The sequence below is a fragment of the Petaurus breviceps genome, unplaced genomic scaffold, assembly GCF_028583685.1.
Source record: "Petaurus breviceps papuanus isolate PSGF00001 unplaced genomic scaffold, PetGlider_PUasm1.0 37, whole genome shotgun sequence".
Classification (NCBI taxonomy): domain Eukaryota; kingdom Metazoa; phylum Chordata; class Mammalia; order Diprotodontia; family Petauridae; genus Petaurus; species Petaurus breviceps.
The window spans coordinates 40,070,747-40,089,945 of NW_027186296.1; the positions used below are offsets into that span (position 1 = coordinate 40,070,747).

Sequence of the window (19,199 nt, forward strand, 5' to 3'; positions counted from 1 at the left end):
GCTGGAAGCTTAACATAAAAAAACCCAAGCACTAAGATCTTGGCAGCTGGTGCCATCACTTCCTGGCAAGTTAGAGGGAGAAGAAATGGAAGAAATGTCAGATTTTATATTTTTGGGTTCAAAGATCACCACAGACAATGACTGCAGTCATGGAGTTAAAAGATACTTGTTCCTTGGAAGGAGAGCTATGGCAAATCAGGCCAGTATACTAAAAAGCAGAGATACCGTGTTTCCCCAATAATAAGACGCGGTCTTATTAATTTTTTTGGACAGAAAAACACCAGAGGGCTTATTTTCAGGGGAGGGCTTATTTTAATGAACATTGACAGCAATTTTAATAAACAGGTAAATGTGAACAAAAAAATGTACCAGCAAGCAAATCACTGGGGAAGAACAGGATGACGCGCTCACTGCTGCAGCTCTGATTGGATGCAGCTTGGAGCGCGGTGTGCGTTTCACTGGGGGCAGGGGGGCGGTGCATACAGAGGGTACCGTAATGTAGCGTGTAGCGCAGGGGATCACCTTCACTACAGTGGCAATCTCAATAGGGCTTATTTTCGGGGGAGGGCTTATTTTAGAGGAATCTTACACAGTAAGGGGAGGGCTTATTTTCGGGATAGGTCTTATTATCAGGGAAACACGGTAGTACCTTACTGACAAAGGTCTTGTATATTCAAAGCTATTGTTTTCCCATGGCTATGATATTGGATTGTATATAAGAAAAGCTGAGTGCTGCAGTACTGATGCTTTTGAATTATAGTGCTGGAGAAGACTTTTGAGATTTTCCTTGGACAACAAGGAGATCAAATCAGTTAGTACTTAAAGAAATTAATATCGACTCTTCATTGGAACTTCAGATACTGAAGTTGAAGCTTAAAGACTTTGGCCACACCAAGAATTAGAAATTGAAGGGATACCCATCAATTGGGGAATGACTGAAGAAATTGTAGTGTATGATTGTAATGGAACATTAATTAATTAATTAATTAATAAGAAATGAGCAGGGGAATTTCAGAAAAACCTGGAAAGGCCTAATGAACTGATGCAAAGTGAATTAAGCAGAACCAAAAAAACATTGTATATAGTAACAACAATAGTGTATAATGACCAGCTTTGAATGACTTAGCTATTCTCAGCAATACAAGGACCCAGGACAACTCCAAAGAATTCATGATGAAAATTACTATCCACCTCCGGAGAAAGAACTGAAGGAGTCTGAATACAGAGGAAAGCATACTATTTTTCACTTTGTGTATTTTTTTTCATGGTTTTTTTTTTTTTTGGTTCCCTTTGGGTCTGTGTCTTTCACAACATGACTAACATGGTAATATGTTCTGTATGATTGAACATTTATAACCTATATCAGATTGCTTACCGTTTCAGGGAGGGAGGAATAGAGTGAGAAAGAAAATTTGGGAACTAAAAAAAAAAAAGAATGCTAAAAGTTGTCTTTACATGTAACGGGAAAATATTATTTATTTATTTTTCTTTTTGGAGGGGGGAAGGTAGGGCAGTTGGGGTTAAGTGACTTCCCCAAGGTCACACAGCTAGTTTTATGTTAAATGTCTGAATCTGGATTTGAACTCAGGTCCTCCTGACTCCAATGCTCTATTCACTGTGCCACGTAGGAAAAATATTATTAAAAAAAATATTTTGGCCATATAAGTAGAAAATGGGATTCATCAGAAAAGATTCTGCTATTGAGAAAGATTGAAGGCAGAAGGAAAAGGGGATGGTGGAAGATGAGATGGATAGATAATGTCATAGAAACAATGAACATGAACTTGGACAGTCTTTGAGAGATATTGGAGGATAGAAGGACCTGGCATGCTGTGACTGAATGACTAAACAATAACAAAGCTTACTATGTGTAGAGTACTGTGTTAGATACTGTTGATTGACAAACAGTGAAATAGTCACTTGCTCAAGCAATTAACATTGTACTGGATATTAAAGATAAGATCCAAGCAATTTCTAGGACCTAGCTCTGGCACCAAGTGGGACTCCTTACAGTAGCTCCCTGCAGTTTCTCCTAAAGGAAATTGGGATCATCTATCTGGAGGTGAGGAAGGGAGTGGGGCTGAGGTGGAATGAAGGTGTAGGTAATTTCAGGTAATACTATTGAACTTTTGTTTACTAGGATATTTGAGAGGATATCTACGGATATATTGAAGTCTCCCAAGTATAAGAGAAGGGGTTGAGGTGGAAAAGTGTGAACCACTGAATTCCTTGGAAAAGAAGAGAAAAGGCCTTGAGGACTGGAGAGTGTGACTTAATTTTCTCTTGAGCTAGTTCAACTTCCATCTCCTGCTATGTTGTCTGCTGTATTATATCCAGCTTTCTGAGAAAAATGAGGCCTTCCATTTGACCCTTACCTTTTATCTGACCCTGATTGCGCAAGCAGTGATTCTCTAGCTTCCTTTGAGGAGTGTTAATGATCATCATATTTATCCCCACATCCTTTTTCCATCTCCTCCCAGAGAACTATCTCATGTAACAAATAGTATTTTTTAAAAAACAAAACAAAAAAAGCTCCAAATGTCTTAGGGGAAATATCAGCAACACTAATCAATGCATTGGAAAAAGTCTGAAAACATAAGCAATGTGTTATTACCTGCAGACCTCCTGCCTCCACACAGGGGGTTGGTTAGGGATGTCTTTTCATATCTCTTCATTTGAATTATGCTTGACATTTATAACTTTGTTACATTCACTTTTGATTTTTGTGTGTGTGGTTCTTTCCATTTGTATTGTAGTTTTTGTATATATTGTTTTTTTTGTTTCTGTTTTATTTTACTTTGCATCAGTTCATGTAGGTCTTCCCATGTATTCTTCACATACAACATTTCTTACAGCCCAGTAATAGTCTTATTTCATTCACGTACCACAATTTGTTTTGCCATTCCCTAGTCGAAGGGTGTCTCCAATTTATTGTCAATTCACAAACAGTGTTATCATGAATATTTTTATTTACATAGGAACTTCTTTTCCATAGCTTCCTTGTGATATAAGTCCAGTAATGGACTCTCTGGTTCAAAGGGTATGTACATCTTAGTCACTTTGCATAATTCTAAATTGCTTCCAAAATGGTTGTACCATTTTACAACTCCACCTGCAATGTATTATCTCTCCACAACCCCTTCAACTTTGACTATTGCCATTTTTTGTCTTCTTTGCCAATTTGCCTAGTGTGAGGTAAAACCTCAGAGTTCTTTTGACATGCATTTCTCTTATTAGTGATTTGGAATATTCTTTCATATGATTGTGTATATATTGCAGTTCCTCTTTTAGAACTCTTAGTTCATATCCTTTGACCACTTATGTAGTGGGGAATGGCAATTATTCTTATATGTCTTTAGTAATTATTTAAATAGCTTAACTACTAAACCCTTGACAGAGAAATTTGATACAAAGATTTTTTTCCCATATGATAACTTCATTTCTTATCCTGGGTTCATTAATTTTGTCTGTGCAGAGGCCTTTCAGTTTCATGTCATCAGAGTTATCTATTTTATCTTTTGTAATTGCCTCTGTTTCTTGTTTTGTTAAGAATACACCTCCTAGCTATAGCTGTGAGCATCATATGATCTGCTTCTCTTCTATTTTTTTTTTGTACTATGACCTTTAATATTAAAGTTAGATATTCTTTTAAAATATATTATGGAATGTAGTATAAGCTACTAGTTGAAGCCTAATATCCATCAGACTACTTTATAGTTTTCCCCCCAATTTTTGTCAAATAAGGAATTTTTTTCCCTAAGTAATTTATGTATTTCATTTTATCAAATACTGTGTTATTGAGTTCCATTGTTTCTGATATTCTTTTGTCCAATTTGTTCCATTGATTTCTTTCTGGTTTTTAGTCAAATACCAGAGAGATTTGGATGTTTGCAGTTTTACAATGTTGTTTGAGGTCTGGAAGTGCTTTTCCCCCTTTATTCCTACTTTTCATCATTTCTCTGGGTATTTGAGATGTTTTTCCAAATGAATTTTGTTTTTATATTACCAAATGCTATAAAGTGTCCCCTTGGTAATTTGATTAGTATACTATTAAAAGTATAAATTGACTTTATTTATATTGCCATTTTTACTATATTGGCATGGTCTACCCATGAGCATCTATTTAAGTTCTTTTTTTCTTTAAGGAATATTTTGTGATTGAATCTATACAAGTCTTTTGTGTGATTTGATAGGTCAAACCCCAGGTATTTTATTCATTTTGTAGTTATTTGGAATGAGATTTCCCTTTCCATTGTTCCTTCTTGAGTTTTGTTATTAACATGCAGAAATGCTATTGATTTTTTTTTTTTTTGCATTTTTAGAGGGAGAAGTTAGGGCAGTTGAGGTTAAGTGACTTGCCCAAGGTCACATGGCTAGTTTTTTGTGTTGTGTCTGATATGCTATTGATTTTTAATGGCTTATTTGGTATATAGCCTGCAACTTGGCTGAAGCCATTAATTGTCTCAAATTGATATCTTTGCAGATTCCCTAAGATTTTCCAAGTAAATCATCATATCTCTGCAAATAGGGATAGTTTTATCTCCTCTTCTCCTATCTTTATGCCTTTAATATCTTTCTCTTGTCTTACAGCTGTTGTTGGCATTTATAGAACTGTATCAGATAATAGGTAGAGTGGGTACTCTTGCTTCACTCCCATAATTACTGGAAAAAGGTTCAACTGTATGCCCATTCCATATGATTTTTGCTTTTGGCTTCAGGTAGGTGTTTTTATGATTTTTTTTTAAAACCCCTTTATACTTTGTACCATTTTTAGTATAAATATGTGCTGTACTTTGTGAAAGGCTTTTTCCCTGCATCTTTTGCAGTAATCATGTGTTTCTGGATTTTAATATGATTAATTACATTAACTGTTTTCTTAATATTGAACCATCCTTCTATCTGTATTATAAATCAGCTTTGGTCATAATTAATTTCTTAGATAAACCAGTATAACCTGTTTGGTAGGATTTTATTTAAAATTTTGAAATTTATAGTTCATTAATGATATTGACCTATACTTTTCTGTCTCTTACCTTTCCTTGTCTTAAGAATTTGGACAATATTTATCTGATAAAGGATTCTGTTAGGGTACTTTTTCAGTTTTAAAGAATAATTTGTGAAGTATGAGTACCAAATGGTATTTAAAAGTTTGATAGAATTATCCTCTGAATCTATTAGGTCCAGGAATTTTTTTCCTTTGGTATTTCCTTTTCAGCTAAATCTGTTTCCTTTTCTGAATTGGGTTATTTAAGATCTTTATCTGGTGTTCTGACACTTTGGGTATTTATATTCTTGTATTTCTTTTGTGTTTTTAGTTTTGATAGCTTATAACTGCATAATATATTCTGCTTATTTTTATTTCTTCTGGTTTTGTTTTGATTTCACCTTGCTCATTTATTATTTTATTGATTTTTATCACTTTTTAAATCAGATTACCTACAGGTTTAAAAATTTTTTTAGTCTTTTCAAAGAACCAGCTTTTGGTTTTATTTCTCATTTCTGTGATTTTTATTTCCAGAATCTCTTCCTCTTAATTTTATTATATCTTCTTTTATGCTTATTTTAGACTTATTTATTTATTGGCTTTCTAATTTTTAAAAATACACATTCAATTTATGAATTCTCTCTCTTTCTATTTTGTTAATGTATGTATATAGTGATATGATCCTTAGGGCTACTTTAGCTGCATCCTATAAATTTTGGTATGTTGTTTCATTAGTGTAACTTCCTTTCATATTTTTATTATCTTTTCTAATAATAATAATTATTATTATTGTTTTTGGCTTTTTGGAGGGGGGAAGGTAGGGTAGTTGGGGTTAAGTGACTTGCCCATAGTCACATGCCTAGTTTTTGTGTTAAGTGTCTGAGGCCGGATTTGAACTCAAGTCCTCCTGACTGCAGGGCTGGTGCTCTATTCACTGTACCACCTAATCGCCCCTTTTACAGCACCTGGTATTACCAAGCGGTCTTCCATCCAAGTATAACCAGGCCCAATCCTGCTTAGCTTCTGAGCTCAGACGAGAGAGGGCACATTCAGGGTGGTATGGCCATACAACTTTCTAATAATTATTAGTTGTTTCTATGATTTATTCTTTCACTCCTCGTTATTTATGATTACATTGTTAAATCTATATTTGGGTGTGTGTCTTTTGTTTGTTATTCCTGAGCCGATAACTTTGTATTGCATTAAGATTTATAAAGTAAATATTCACTATTTTCCAATGATTTCTGATTGCTCCATTCACTTTAGTTAGGGAAATCAATTAATGAATCTTTCAGTTAAGGAATTTTTTAGGACCTGGTTTGAACTGGGTATTATTCTACTTGGGAGTTTTACATACAAAGACAATAATGAAAAAAACCCCATCAGTTTACATTCTATTGGGGGAAACAATATGTCCATAGCGATAGATGTACAGATAAGTACACAATCAATGAATGGTGATTGTGAGGAGGATGAATGCAGCTGATTTGAACAGAAAACATTTTATATAGAATGAGGTGCTTCACCCAGATTCAGAAGGAAATTATATGCCAGACACTGATTGGAGTTGCCAAGAGACAGCCAAGAGTGCATTCCAGGTTTAGGGAGCAATCAGTGCACAAACATAGAAACAGGAGCTGGATTCTTTTGTGTGACGTTTGGCTATAGTATAGAAAGGGCAGTAAGGTATAATGAGAATAGAAAGGTATCCTGGTGCCAGATTATGATGGGGTCTCACATCTTTTTTTGTGACCACTACTAAGCTCTCTCCTGAAGAAAAACAATGAGCTCATAAGTAATGAAATAAGAAGCCAAGAAGGGAAAATGGTGATGAAAATACAATTGAAAATTTGAATGTTATACTTTTGCAGGAATCCTAGTTGATTATATAAGTTGACTTCTGTTTTCTGAAGTTTAGCTTGAGAGTAGAATAACCTTAAGTAACCTTAAGGTTAAATAACCTTTATTTAAGTAAAAGGTTGAGTAGACATCAGTAAACATAGAAATATAGACTAGAACTTGACAGGAACTTAGGGATCATCTATTCCAGAGGTTCCCAAAGTGGGTGATACCTCCCCCTGGGGAGTGCTGACATATCAGAGATGAGAAGAAAATGTGCTCAGAATTCTTTCTTAAATGCTGACTGTGGCCTTAGTCCCTCTTTGTCAGGAATTCTTAGGCTTATTTTTTGTCATGGAGCTCTTTGGCAGTCTGCTAGGGCTTTTAGATCTCTTCTTAGAATAATTTTTTTAAATGAATAAAAAAAAACCATATGGGATTACATCAAAAAGGAGAGTTATCAAAATATTAAAAAACTAACAAAAACAAGTTCAAGGAGCCCAGGTTAAGAAACCCCGTTCTAAATGCAGTTTAACTACCCTCTTTGACTTACTTAGATAAGTGCTCCTTTAAGTAGGGCAGTTAGCAGATGATCCATGCATGTTCTTTTATTTACCTGGGGCTCTTGTCTCCTGTTCAGTAAATCTTCAATAAGCAAGCCCATTCATTGTGTCTGGGGCTTTGTTCTTGCTCTCTTTAACATTTTACAAAGTACCAGTGGAGAATGTAGCCTGTCCATCTATCATCATGTAATCCTGCTTCATGTTTCTTTTCTGTTTATGAATATTGTTGATGCTTTTTACGCCTCTTTTGGTTTGTAATTCTTCCTTGGTCATGTCTTAGATGGTACAGTGGGTATAGTACCAGGCCTGGAGACAGGTAGACTCAATCTGTGAGAGTTCAAATCCACCTTAAAACACTAGCTGTATCATCCTGGGCAAGTCACTTAACCTTGTTTACCTTAATTTACTCATCTGTAAAATGAGCTAGAGAAGAAGACAGCAAATCACTACAATATCTCTGCCAAGAAAACCCCAAATGGGGTCACGATTAGTTGGACAAAATTGAAAAATAAAACAACTAAATGACAACAATAACATCATGTGCTCTAACTTGCCTGTTTCCCACATACCTCTTAGTTGCTTGTTTGATGGCATACAGTTTTCAGTTTATAATCATAGATTTAGAACTAGAAGTGACTTTAGGAGTCATCTAGTTCAGTTTGTCCTACTCCCATTTTAAAGTTGAAGAATCTGAAGCCCAGAAAAGTTGAGATTTGCTTAGGTTCAAATAGTAAATTGAAGAACAAAGATTCAGTCTAATCCCTTTACCCCTGGTCCCATCATCTTTCTCCAAATTCAACATTTTTTCCAAGTTAAATGCTCTACTACTTTTCTCTTATTGTGGTTGACTCTATGACCTTTAGTTATATAGCATTAGTAGAGGAATATTAGGGTGAAAAAGTTTTTAAAAGGGAGAAGCTTAGAATCATTATATATCACTTACTTTAACAAATGCAGTCCATCTTGCTCTACTCTTATTACATTTTGGTCCCAGTCCATCACCCATATGCAGTGTCTGTCCAAGATATATTGGACCAGTTCTCAAGGGTGGTCATTGAGTTGTATATTGTAGTCTGACCTCTGGACAATATTTTTGCTTCTGTGTAAATGAATACAATGATAAGATGATGATAATGAAGATTAACATAATTGTAACACTTTCAAGATCATAAAGTGTGTTAGTTATACTGTCTCATTTGCACTTCATGATTCTGTGAGGTGAGTATTGAAGGCATCTTTAACAAATGAGGAAACTGAGCTTGAGAGAAAATAAATGATTTTTCGCATTCAAACTGCTGCTAAGTGTTAAAGGCAGTTTTCAGATATTTGTGACTCTTAAGTACAATACTCCATCTACTACATCTTGCTTCTCCAATTTAGGTAGTTAAGATTGTCAAATTTATGTGCATATAATTTAGCAAAATAATTCCTAATTATTGTTTTAATTTCCTCTTTATTGGAGGTAGATTCACCCTTTTCATTTTTGATACTCTTTTTTTTTATCATATTGGGCTTGGGTCTATCAATTTTATTTTTTTTTTTTTTTTTCATAAAACCAGCTCTTAGTTTTATTTATTAACTCAATTGTTTTCTTAGTTTCAATTTTATTAATCTATCCTTTGGTTTTCATTATTTCTAATTTAGTATTTAATTGCGGATTTTCAATTTGTTCTTTTTCTAGCTTTTTCAAGTGTATGCCCAATTCATTGATCTCCCTTTTCTCTAATTTATTCATGTATGCACTCAGGGACATAAAACTTTACCTAAGGACCGCCTTTGCTGCATCCTACAAATTTTGGTATGTTGTCTCGTTATTGTCATTCTCTTGATTGAAGCTACTGATTATTTCTATAATTCCATGGCCCTTTATTGCATATAATTTTTGCCCTTGTGCCTTCACCACTTCTTACTCCGGGGACAGGGGCCGGATTGTGCTTGCGCGCCCCCCCCCCCCCCCCCCCCCCCCCCCCCCCACCCCCCCCCCCCCCCCCCCCACTCCTCCCCCTCTCCTATTCTTATTCCTTTTTTTTTTTTCACTTATTTCTTGTTCTTATTCTCTCCTCTTTCACCCCGCGGACCGGCCCCTTTCCTGTGTCTCCCCCCCCCCCCCCCCCCCCGTTCCAACAGAGTTCCACACTGACCTTTTACTTTGCCCTTGGCATTTATGGTTTGATAATTTTGGAAACCTCCACAGCTTCTGGTAATCCACTCTCATGAAGTCCACTCCAGTCGCTGCAGGTTGGGGCCTCCTTGAGACTAAAGCCACAGGCTCACTCAGGGCTGGGCTTGGCTCCCATTGCACTGCGATGGACCCTTACTGTCTGCCTGCTGGGCTGCCTTCAGTGGGAGATTTGTTTCTCTCTGTCAACTTTGTGGGTCCTATAGCTGTAAAATTTGTTTAGTCATATTTTATAGGTATTTGAGGTGGTTATGGGGGGAGCTTACAGAGTTTTCCTGCTTCTACACAGCTATCTTGGCTCCTCCCCCAATTAAGATTCTCTTGAGTGATTAGGGTCTCATTTAGGAGACTTTACTGTGACCTGTGTTCAGTGACAGTATAATATTACCTATAAAGAATGTCTGGAGGACGTCATCTCTTTTTGATTTGAACTCTGCTCTAGATAGCCTTCATGACAGTGGCAAATGCTTTTAAGCATCTATCTCTTTTTTTATGATTTATTTTATGTTAATTCATCCCAACATACTTTAACTAATATCTAATGATTAGAGGATCTAGAGCAAAGTAGCTTTGTGGTATCCTTCAAGAACTCTTATGATTTTAATTTATGTATGGCAGACACCGACTACAAGAGGCTATAAAATGAAATTTTACTTTACTTAACCAAATACTTAAAAAAAAATAAGCACAATGAGTTTTTGTATTCTCTGTTCATAAAATATGTAACTTTAAAGATGTGGTCCACTATCCAATATGGTTTGGAAAAAGCTATTTTTTTCCCCTTTTTGTACTTTTGAAAAGGATATTTTCAAAACGTGTTTTGATTACTTAAAAGTATTTGTAGTGTGAAAGATAAACATGGATCCGGAGAATATTTTTTGGTGCCCTTTTTGAGGGTGTGGTAACAGTAAGGTCTTAAGTTACCTTGAGAATTGACCTCTTAATTTTCTTAAAATTGCGTCATCTCTACTGTGGACCTCCTTTGTATAAACTTGGTCTAACCTACTTGCTTTTGCCAATTTTTTTTTTTACTCTTTTGCTTCTTGTTCTTTTTTCATTATGTACAGCTTATAAGTTTCCATTATTCAGTCTTTCAAATGACTTCATACATAGACCTGAAGGGAGTATAAGTACATCCTGACCACAAACTATATTGCATAATAGCAGTCATAAAAACCATTTCACGTTGGTTAAAAAATAAAGAAGTAACCCAGGGGAACATACTAGACAAGGGAGAATCAAAAATAGTGGAACTCAATAAGCTACTGCTGGATAAACTGCCTGAAATAAAATACTTAAGAAGGAACTCTCCATTTCATAAGAACTTATGGGATAAATGGCAATTAAGCTGGCAGAACAATTGACTTAAACCAACAACTTACAACATATTCCATAATAAATTCAAAAAAAATAAAATAGTAGCAGATCTAAGAAAGATGCCTTCTAAAACTGTCAATGAATTCCTAACCAAAGCGGCAATTAAGTGAATTACAAAATATAAAATAGATAATTTTGATTACACGAAATAAAAAGTTTTTATATAAAAGCAGTATGTCTAGAATTAAGATGGGAGAAGTAGTTGACTGGGAAAAAAATCTTGGTTTCACATTTTTCAGATTATACTCTGGCAATTAAGATAAATGTATAAGTAATATATAAAACCAAAACCATTCCAACAGTTCCCAAAAGAAGACTTGCAGAATATTAACAACTATATGAAAGAATGACCCAATTCATTAATAATAAGGAAAAGGTAAACCAGAGTTTCTTTGAGGTTTATCTCTCCAGCAAATTGGCAGTAAAGACGAAAGATGATAGTCAGTGTTAGATTGAGGAAAGAGTCCCCCTAATGCAGTGTTGGTAGAGCTGTGGCATGTAAAATGCCCATCCGTGCCTTTTGACCCAGAGATCCCACTAGTAGGCATATACTCAAAGTAAGTTAAAAAAAAAGAAAATTCCCACGTATACCAAAATATTTTTAATGGTTATTTTTTTAAGTCATTTTTTTTTAGTAATGAGTATATCTTTTTCATCTCACTCCCATTTTCTCACCCCTCCCCCTTGAAAAGAGAAAAACACCCTGCATATCAAATATCCAGCAAGACAGATTTCTTCATTAGCCATGTCCAAAACACATGTCTTCATCTGAACTTAAGGCTATCATGTTACATTGTATGGAGGTGGGTAGTGTATTTCATCTTTGGTCCTCAGAAGTTGTGATTGTTCATCGTGTTAATCAGAATTCTTAAGTCTTTAAAAGTTGTTTGTCTTCACAATGCTGTTATTTTATAAGTTTTTCTTTTGGTTCTTCTTACTTTACATTTTATCAGTTTATCTGTGTCTTTTCAGGTTTCTTTGAAATCATCTGTTTCATTATGTATTAAGGCATGGTAGTATTCCATTAAATTCATAAACCACAATTCATCCATTTCTCAATTGGTGGGCACCCCCTTAGTTTCTACTTCTTTGCTATTATAAAATGAGCTGAATAAGTCCTTTAACCTTTCTTTGCCTTAGTTTTTCATATGTAAAATGAGGAATATCCCTTCTAGACCTTACTATATGAAATTTTAAATATTTATTTCACTAAGGCAAGTTAAAGAGTTACTATCTGCCCTGATTTTTGCAGAAGGAAAGTGACGAACAGAAGATCATTGAAGACCCCCTTGACTGTTATGTGTGACCACTATTTACTGACTAATGTTTCCCAAACTCTTCATCTATTTCCTCTGTCAGTTAATAAGTATATATATATATATATATATTTTTAAAGCAATTGGGATTAAGTAACTTGCTCAAGGTTACATGGCCAGGTGTTTCTGGGTGGGTGCTAAGTGTCTGAGCCTAGATTCTTTCCCAGGTCATCCCAACTCTGGGGCTGGTGATCTTACTCACTGTGCTACCTGGCCGCCTCTAATAAGTATTTTTTTAAAGCACCTGCTGTGTGCCAAGCACTGTGCTTGGTGCTAGAGATCCAATTTCAAAGAATAAAGTAATCATTGCTCACAAGGACTTTATATCCAAGTTGGAGAGACAAATGCATATAAAAATATATTTAAAGTGATATAGTTTGGGAGGAAGTTCTTTAGCAGTTAGGGTCATGAAGGACTTTAGAAAGTGATGCTTCAGCTGCATCTTAAAGAAGGTTCTTTGAGGTTGATATAAGAAGGGAGTGAATTGCAAGCATAGGGGATAGGCAGTGTGAGGACATGGAATTGAGAGATGGAATATCATGTGTAAGAAACAAGAGAGAAGGCAAGGTCAAAGAGTATGGGAGGGACACTAGCAATCCTAGAAAGTTGACTTTTGGATTTCTCTCCCTTGATTTTTATACAAGTATCTTCCATCATGTTTTCCTCATTTTGTTTCTGGATTTCCTCACATGTCTGTTACACCCACCTTCACTTTTACCCATCCTTTCTATTTTGATTAAAGTGTACTTATCTAGAGCTATGGTCCAGTCATCAATTGCACATCTTTGGTATCACTGAAGCTTGGTAGCTCTTTGACCTTGCCATTTCTTACTTTCTAAAGTCCTTCATGACCGTAACTGCTAAAGAACTTCCTTCCAAACTATATCACTTTAAATTTATTCACTTTACAAATATTTTTATATGTATTTGGATCTCTAGCACCAAGCACAGTGTAACCTTGAGCAAGTTACTTAACCCCGATTGCTTAAAAAAAAAATACTTAATCAATCAATCATATATGGTATCATTTACCTAGTTCAGGGGGAAAAGGTTAGCACCCTGAACTTCAGAGTATACAGAGGTTACAAGCATAAGTTACAAGAACATTTCAGCAGACAGGCCTCCAAACTCTCCAACCATTATATCCATACAAAATCACAGTTTCCAGAGAGGGAAGCATCAACATCTGGGTTTTTCTTGTTGTTCATTCCATTGTTCATAAGTCTTCTTTACAACTTGACTAATGTTTAATGTGAAGGTGTTTGTAGAACCTGTATCGGATTGCGTGCTGCCATGGCGGGGGGGAGAGGGGATAGAAAGGGAGGGGGAGAAAATTTGGAACTCAAGGGATTGTGGAACTGAATGTTGTAAACTAAAAGTAAATAAATGAATTTTTAATAAAAGAAAAAAATTCTTTCACCTTCCTTTTGTTAATTATTTCCTATTTATCCTGATTATAGCTTGCTTTGTATTTATTTTTTTGCATATTGTGTCCTCAATTAGATTTGTAAACTCTTAGAAGACAGTTACTGTCTTTTGGCTCCTTTTGTTTCTGCAATACTTAGCACAGTACCCGACACATAGTAGATGCTTAGTAAATGTTTATTGATTGCTTGATTTTTGTCATCTTTGTAAATTAGCTTATTTTGAAAGGATTTTCAGCAACTTTGGTATATGTAGAGCCTGGCTTATAAGAGGTGTTTAGCAAATATGTATTTATTGATTTCTTTTAATTTTCTAAAAAAAATTAGTTTTAGTTTTCAGCATTCTCTTCCTTAAGCTTTTGAATTTTAAATTTTCTCCCTTTCCCACTTTTTCTCCCCCCTCTTCAAGACAGCATGCAATCTGATATAGGATCTACATATACATTCATATTAAACATTTTCACATTAGTCATGTTGTAAAGAAGACTTAGAATCAATGAGAAGAACCACGAGAAAGAAGAAACAAAACAACAATAGAAAAGAGAGAGCAAAATGATATGCTTTCCATCTGCAATCAGACTCCATAGTTCTTTCTGTGGATGTGGACAGCATTTTCTATCATGAGTCTTTTGGAGTTGTCTTAGAGCCTTGCATTGCTGACAAGAGCCAAGTTGATCAATGTTAGTGATTGCACAATGTTGCCGTTACTATGTACAATGTTCTCCTGGTTCTGCTCACTTCACTCAACATCAGGTCATGTAAGTCTTTCCAGGTTTTTCTGAAATCTACCTACTCATCATTTCTTATAACTCAGTAGTATTCCATTATATTCATACACCACAACTTGTTCAGCCATTCCCCAGCTGAGAGGCATCCCTTCAATTTCCAATTCTTTGCCACCACACAAAAAGCTGCTATAAATATTTTTGTACATGAGGGTCCTTTTCTCTTTTTTATGATTTCTTTGGGATACAGACCTAGTAGTGATATGTTTTGCTGGATCAAAGGCTGTTTTATGACCCTTTGGGCATAATTCCAAATTGCTCTCCAGAATGGTTGGATCATTTCACAACTCTACCATCTATGCATTAGTGTTCCAGTTTTTCAGTATCTTCTCAACCATTTATTATTTTCATAAAAGGTTACCTCCTAAGAGAATAGTTCATAAGAAAAAGAGGATTTGAAAATAATTGAAAGTTGATTATTATATCCAACAGTTTTTTTGTTATTTTTTTTTTACAGTTAGATTTCTGATTTGGACCAAAATGTTGTCTAGAAAGTTTCTATGACTGTAACTGATTCTTAGCTTCCCTTACAGGATTTTAGTTGTGCTAGTTTTAGTTGGACCTGACACGTCTGTTGGCAGTTTTTGGGTGGGTGGGGAGAAGAAAAGGAATGAATAGAGATTTTAGGAAGTAGTGACAAAAAGATATGGCTAAATTATAGGAGTGAATACTGGCTAATTCTTTTTTTTACCTTCTGTTGAATGCCATTACAGGCAGGCTTCCATTTATCCTTATCAAAGTGTAAAAGCAGTTTTTGTTTGAGAAACCTTGACTGGAGTGTGGGAGTTAACTACCTAGTGAAAACTTGAGGTTGATTGGGTTTTTGGGAGTGAGGGTGGGCTAGGGAATGTGGATAAGAAATCAAAAGGGTGGGTATGTAAGTAGTATATATAAATAAATAGTGTATTTTAAGTAAATTAAGTAGTATTTTACTTCTTATATGTGGCCATTTTTTATTTCAATAAAAATTAATGTATCTTCTTATAGATTTTTTAAAAATTTTACTCTTCTTTCCAAATGTATCTTTCTCACTTAGCTATTCTTTGTAACAAAGATTTTACAAAGTGGCGGGGAAGGAAGAGAAGAAAGAGTTATGTCAGTCTAAGCTGCGTATTCACCCTGTTTGTGTTTGCAACCTTTCATATCTGTAGTCTCCTAACTCTGCAGTGAGGAGAAAGTCAAGTGTAATCAAAACAAAACAAACAAACTTAAATGCAACTTGCTATTTAATTATTTTGGTTACAGATTTTAAATTATTCATATTTGAATAGATGAAGCTATTTACAGCATTCAGTTAAGTATCATACTAGGACTTGGGAATATTATTCCTCCCATATGAATGCTTTTCTCCAGCTTTTAAAAGTTCAGTGCTATTGAGCAGTATAATTTCTTCAGAATAGTATATAGTAATCTTATTTACAAGATTTTCACTGCATAAGAAATTCTCAAATTTTCCTGACTTACCTATATTATATAAAATGACCTTTTCTATGGAAGGGCAACATGTGAAATTCTTCTATTTGTGAAATAACTACCATTATTTAGTTTTTCAGAAAAACTATAACTACCATTATTTAGTTTGAAAAACTTGATCTTTTCATGTAAATAAAAATAATTAAAAATAATTATTAAAATTATTTAGGGAATAAATGGTTTTATTTGGATTATTTGGTTAGGATGAATTATGATTTATTTCTTTTTTTAAAAGCTTTATTGATGCTTTTTGTTCTTTATGTTAAGGACCTCTCCCAGTATTATTATCTCTGTTGACTCTTGCCTTGTAACATAGCTAAGTAACACCAAGCTGACACAGTGAATTTAAGAGCTTATGCTACAGTCTGCCCCCATAAATTCCTACCTCTCTACTGAGAAAGTACAAAGCATGTTTTCATTACTTATTCTGTGGGATGAGATTAATTAATCAGATTTTAGCTGCATGGTAGTTTTTTTGTTTTTATTGCATTTGTTGTAGTCATTATGTATATTGTTCTTTTGGATCTTTACTGTATCAGTTCATACAAGTCTTTCTACATTTTTATTGATTATTCATCTTTGTCACTTCTTACAATATAATATTATTTTATTACATTTACCCCCACACATTTGTTAAGCCATTCCCCAGTCAATGGACATTTGCTTCATTTACATTTTTTTGCTACCACAAAAAATGATAAAGATATTATTATGTATTTGGAAACTTTCTTCCTAATGTTCATCTCCTTGGGGTCACATGTTTATCTTTCAAGAAGATTGGAGTGATATTTCTAAAATGCTATATCTTGAGTCTATTATTTCTATTTGTTAAAATCAGAAAATTATGGAAAATCTAGCAGTTTCTAGCAATTGGAGACTCAGAAGTTGGAAAATAACTAGGCAACTTCATTTATGAAAATCTTGGATATGGTCAAGAATGTCCTTTCAAAATGTAGTTTTGATATATTTTTTTAATAGAATACTCTCAGTTGCAGCAAACTTTACCTTGCCTAGCCTGACCCACAGTGACATTTGCTTTCTATATTATAGCAATTACTTAAGAGTGGTGATGAAAACTTATTTGAATTCCATTTCTTATTAATCAGTAAATACTTATTAAGCATTTTTTTTGTGTGCCAGAGACTGCTTTAGGTTCTAGGGATATAAAGACAAAAATGGAACACTTTCTTCCCTAAAGGAGTTTACCTTCTGTCAGGGGATACAATTTGTACATATGTAAGTATATACAAAACCAATCCAGGGTAATTTTGGGGGTGAGATGTTAACAACTGTCAGGTTTCAGGAAAGGTTCCCTAAAGGAGCTGGTTTTTGAGCTAATCTTTGAAGGAAGGTAGGGGTTTTTAAAAGTAGAGGAGGGAGTATATTCCAGGTATTGGGTCAACCTTTGCAAAGAAAGAGATTGGTGATGGGAATGGTTTCAAATGCCAAAGGAGAGTTTATATTTGTTCCTGGATGTAATAAGGAGTCACTACAGTTTGTGGAGTAGGAGAGGGCCCTGTTATACCCTTGCTTTAGGAATATCTCTTTGACAAAGACATAATTTGGGAGGCATTTTAGTAGTGAAAGTAATATGTGCTGAGGGTCTATATTAGTGAAGCTGTCTTGTGAGTGAATGAGAGTTAAATGTGAGATTGCAGAGATGCAACCTACCACTCTTGACAACTCATTGAATACAAATATGGGATGAAGGAAAGTAAGGAGTGAAGGATGACTATGAGATTGGGAACTTTGCTTGGAAGTATAGTGGTGTCCTCAATAGAAATCAAGAGGTTGGGAATAACAAGATGTTTGGTGAGAACAGCATGAATTCTATTTTTGATATATTTCAGTTGTAGTGTCTACTGGATATACCATTCAAAATATATTGTAGACAGTTGGTAATGGAATAATAAAACTCAGGAGAGGAGAATGGGGTTGGATAATGGACATTTGGAAGTTAGTAGGGCTAGATAATACAAATCTGGAAGTTTTCCTCATATGGATGATTATTCCCAGGAGGTTACCAAAGGAGAGACCATAGAGAGAAAAGAGAAGGCCTTTGAAGAGTAGAATCTAGGAGATTTTCCATAGTTAGATGTAGGCCACTGGTTATTAGAGCCAGAAAGGCAGTATCTGTCATTTAGAGAGCTGGCCTGAATGCCAGGAGAACAGTAGTTAAATTCTTTTCTCTGAAACATACTGGCTGATCCTGGTCAATTCTCTAAGGTTGTAAGTTACAGAGAAGTATCTAATTAGCTTTTCTTACAATGAATTTCTTCATCTGGGAGGTCTCTATCTCAAGAAATCACAGGTCCATCCCTTAACTTGTCTTTATCCCTGTTAAAATCATTGATGCTAATACTTAATAGAAGAATCTCTTTGATTTTTATTTTAAAATAGATGCACTCCAGGAGTTGAGAAATGGGCGTTTTTTTAAAATGTCACTTAACTTTGGGATATTTAATTGCTTTTAAATAACATTTTGGAAGGATTATGCTATTTATTCTAGGAATTCACTTACAATAATGAAAATGAACCATGAAAAATGGACTGTGTTCATATACTTCAGAGTTATCTGATTTTTCTCATCCTTTCTACTTGTTGAACTCCTCTCACTTTCTCCCACATAAGATAAGGTGATTAATCAAGTTCCATAGGGTATCTCTGCCAAGATTTAACAAACAAGTAACTTAAGAAAGTTATTTCTAATTATTTTAAAGGTATTTATGATAGGTTTTATTTCACCTTCATTTCCATTAATGGTTTTCCCTTCCCAGAGAGCCATCCCTTATATCAAAGAATAAAGAGGGGGGGGGGGAAGCTGTTCAGCAAAGCTGACCAACAAGTAAGTCAGCCAAATCCAACATTATATAAAATGTTCTATTACCATAGTTTACTACATTTGCAAAGAAGAGAAGAAAGTGCATTCTCATATTTTTACTTTATGGCCAGGCTTAGCCGTTATAATATAAACTTGTCTTCTCATGTTACTTTGTATTCATACACACACACACACACACACACACACACACACACACACACACACACGTTGGTTTAATTCAAGTACCACAGTTGGTTTAGTCATGGACATCTATTTTGCTTTTTGCTTTTTTTCCTTTTAAATTTATTTATTTTTAGTTTACAACATTGAATTCCACAAGTTCTTGAGTTCCAAATTTTCTCCCCCTCTCTTTCCTTCCTCCTCTCCCCACAAGACTACATGTAATCCAATATAAGTTCTACATATACCTTCACATTC

At 34.8% G+C, this 19,199-nt stretch overlaps 2 protein-coding genes across 4 annotated transcripts in view; one reads left to right on the top strand and one right to left on the bottom strand.

Moving 5' to 3' along the window:
- The window catches only part of TRIP4 (thyroid hormone receptor interactor 4), a 374,079-nt gene that overhangs the window by 189,395 nt on the left and 165,485 nt on the right, over positions 1-19,199 (bottom strand). The gene's annotated exons all lie outside the window — the stretch shown is intronic.
- Positions 1-19,199, top strand: part of CSNK1G1 (casein kinase 1 gamma 1) — a 292,028-nt gene that overhangs the window by 105,644 nt on the left and 167,185 nt on the right. Inside the window, exon 2 of one of the 3 annotated variants that reach the window (XM_069098331.1) lies at positions 4,591-4,718. The exons of the other annotated variants lie outside the window; for them this stretch is intronic. The gene's annotated coding sequence lies outside the window, so the exon portion shown is untranslated. The remainder of the gene's footprint in view (positions 1-4,590; positions 4,719-19,199) is intronic. 3 annotated transcript variants of the gene reach the window in all.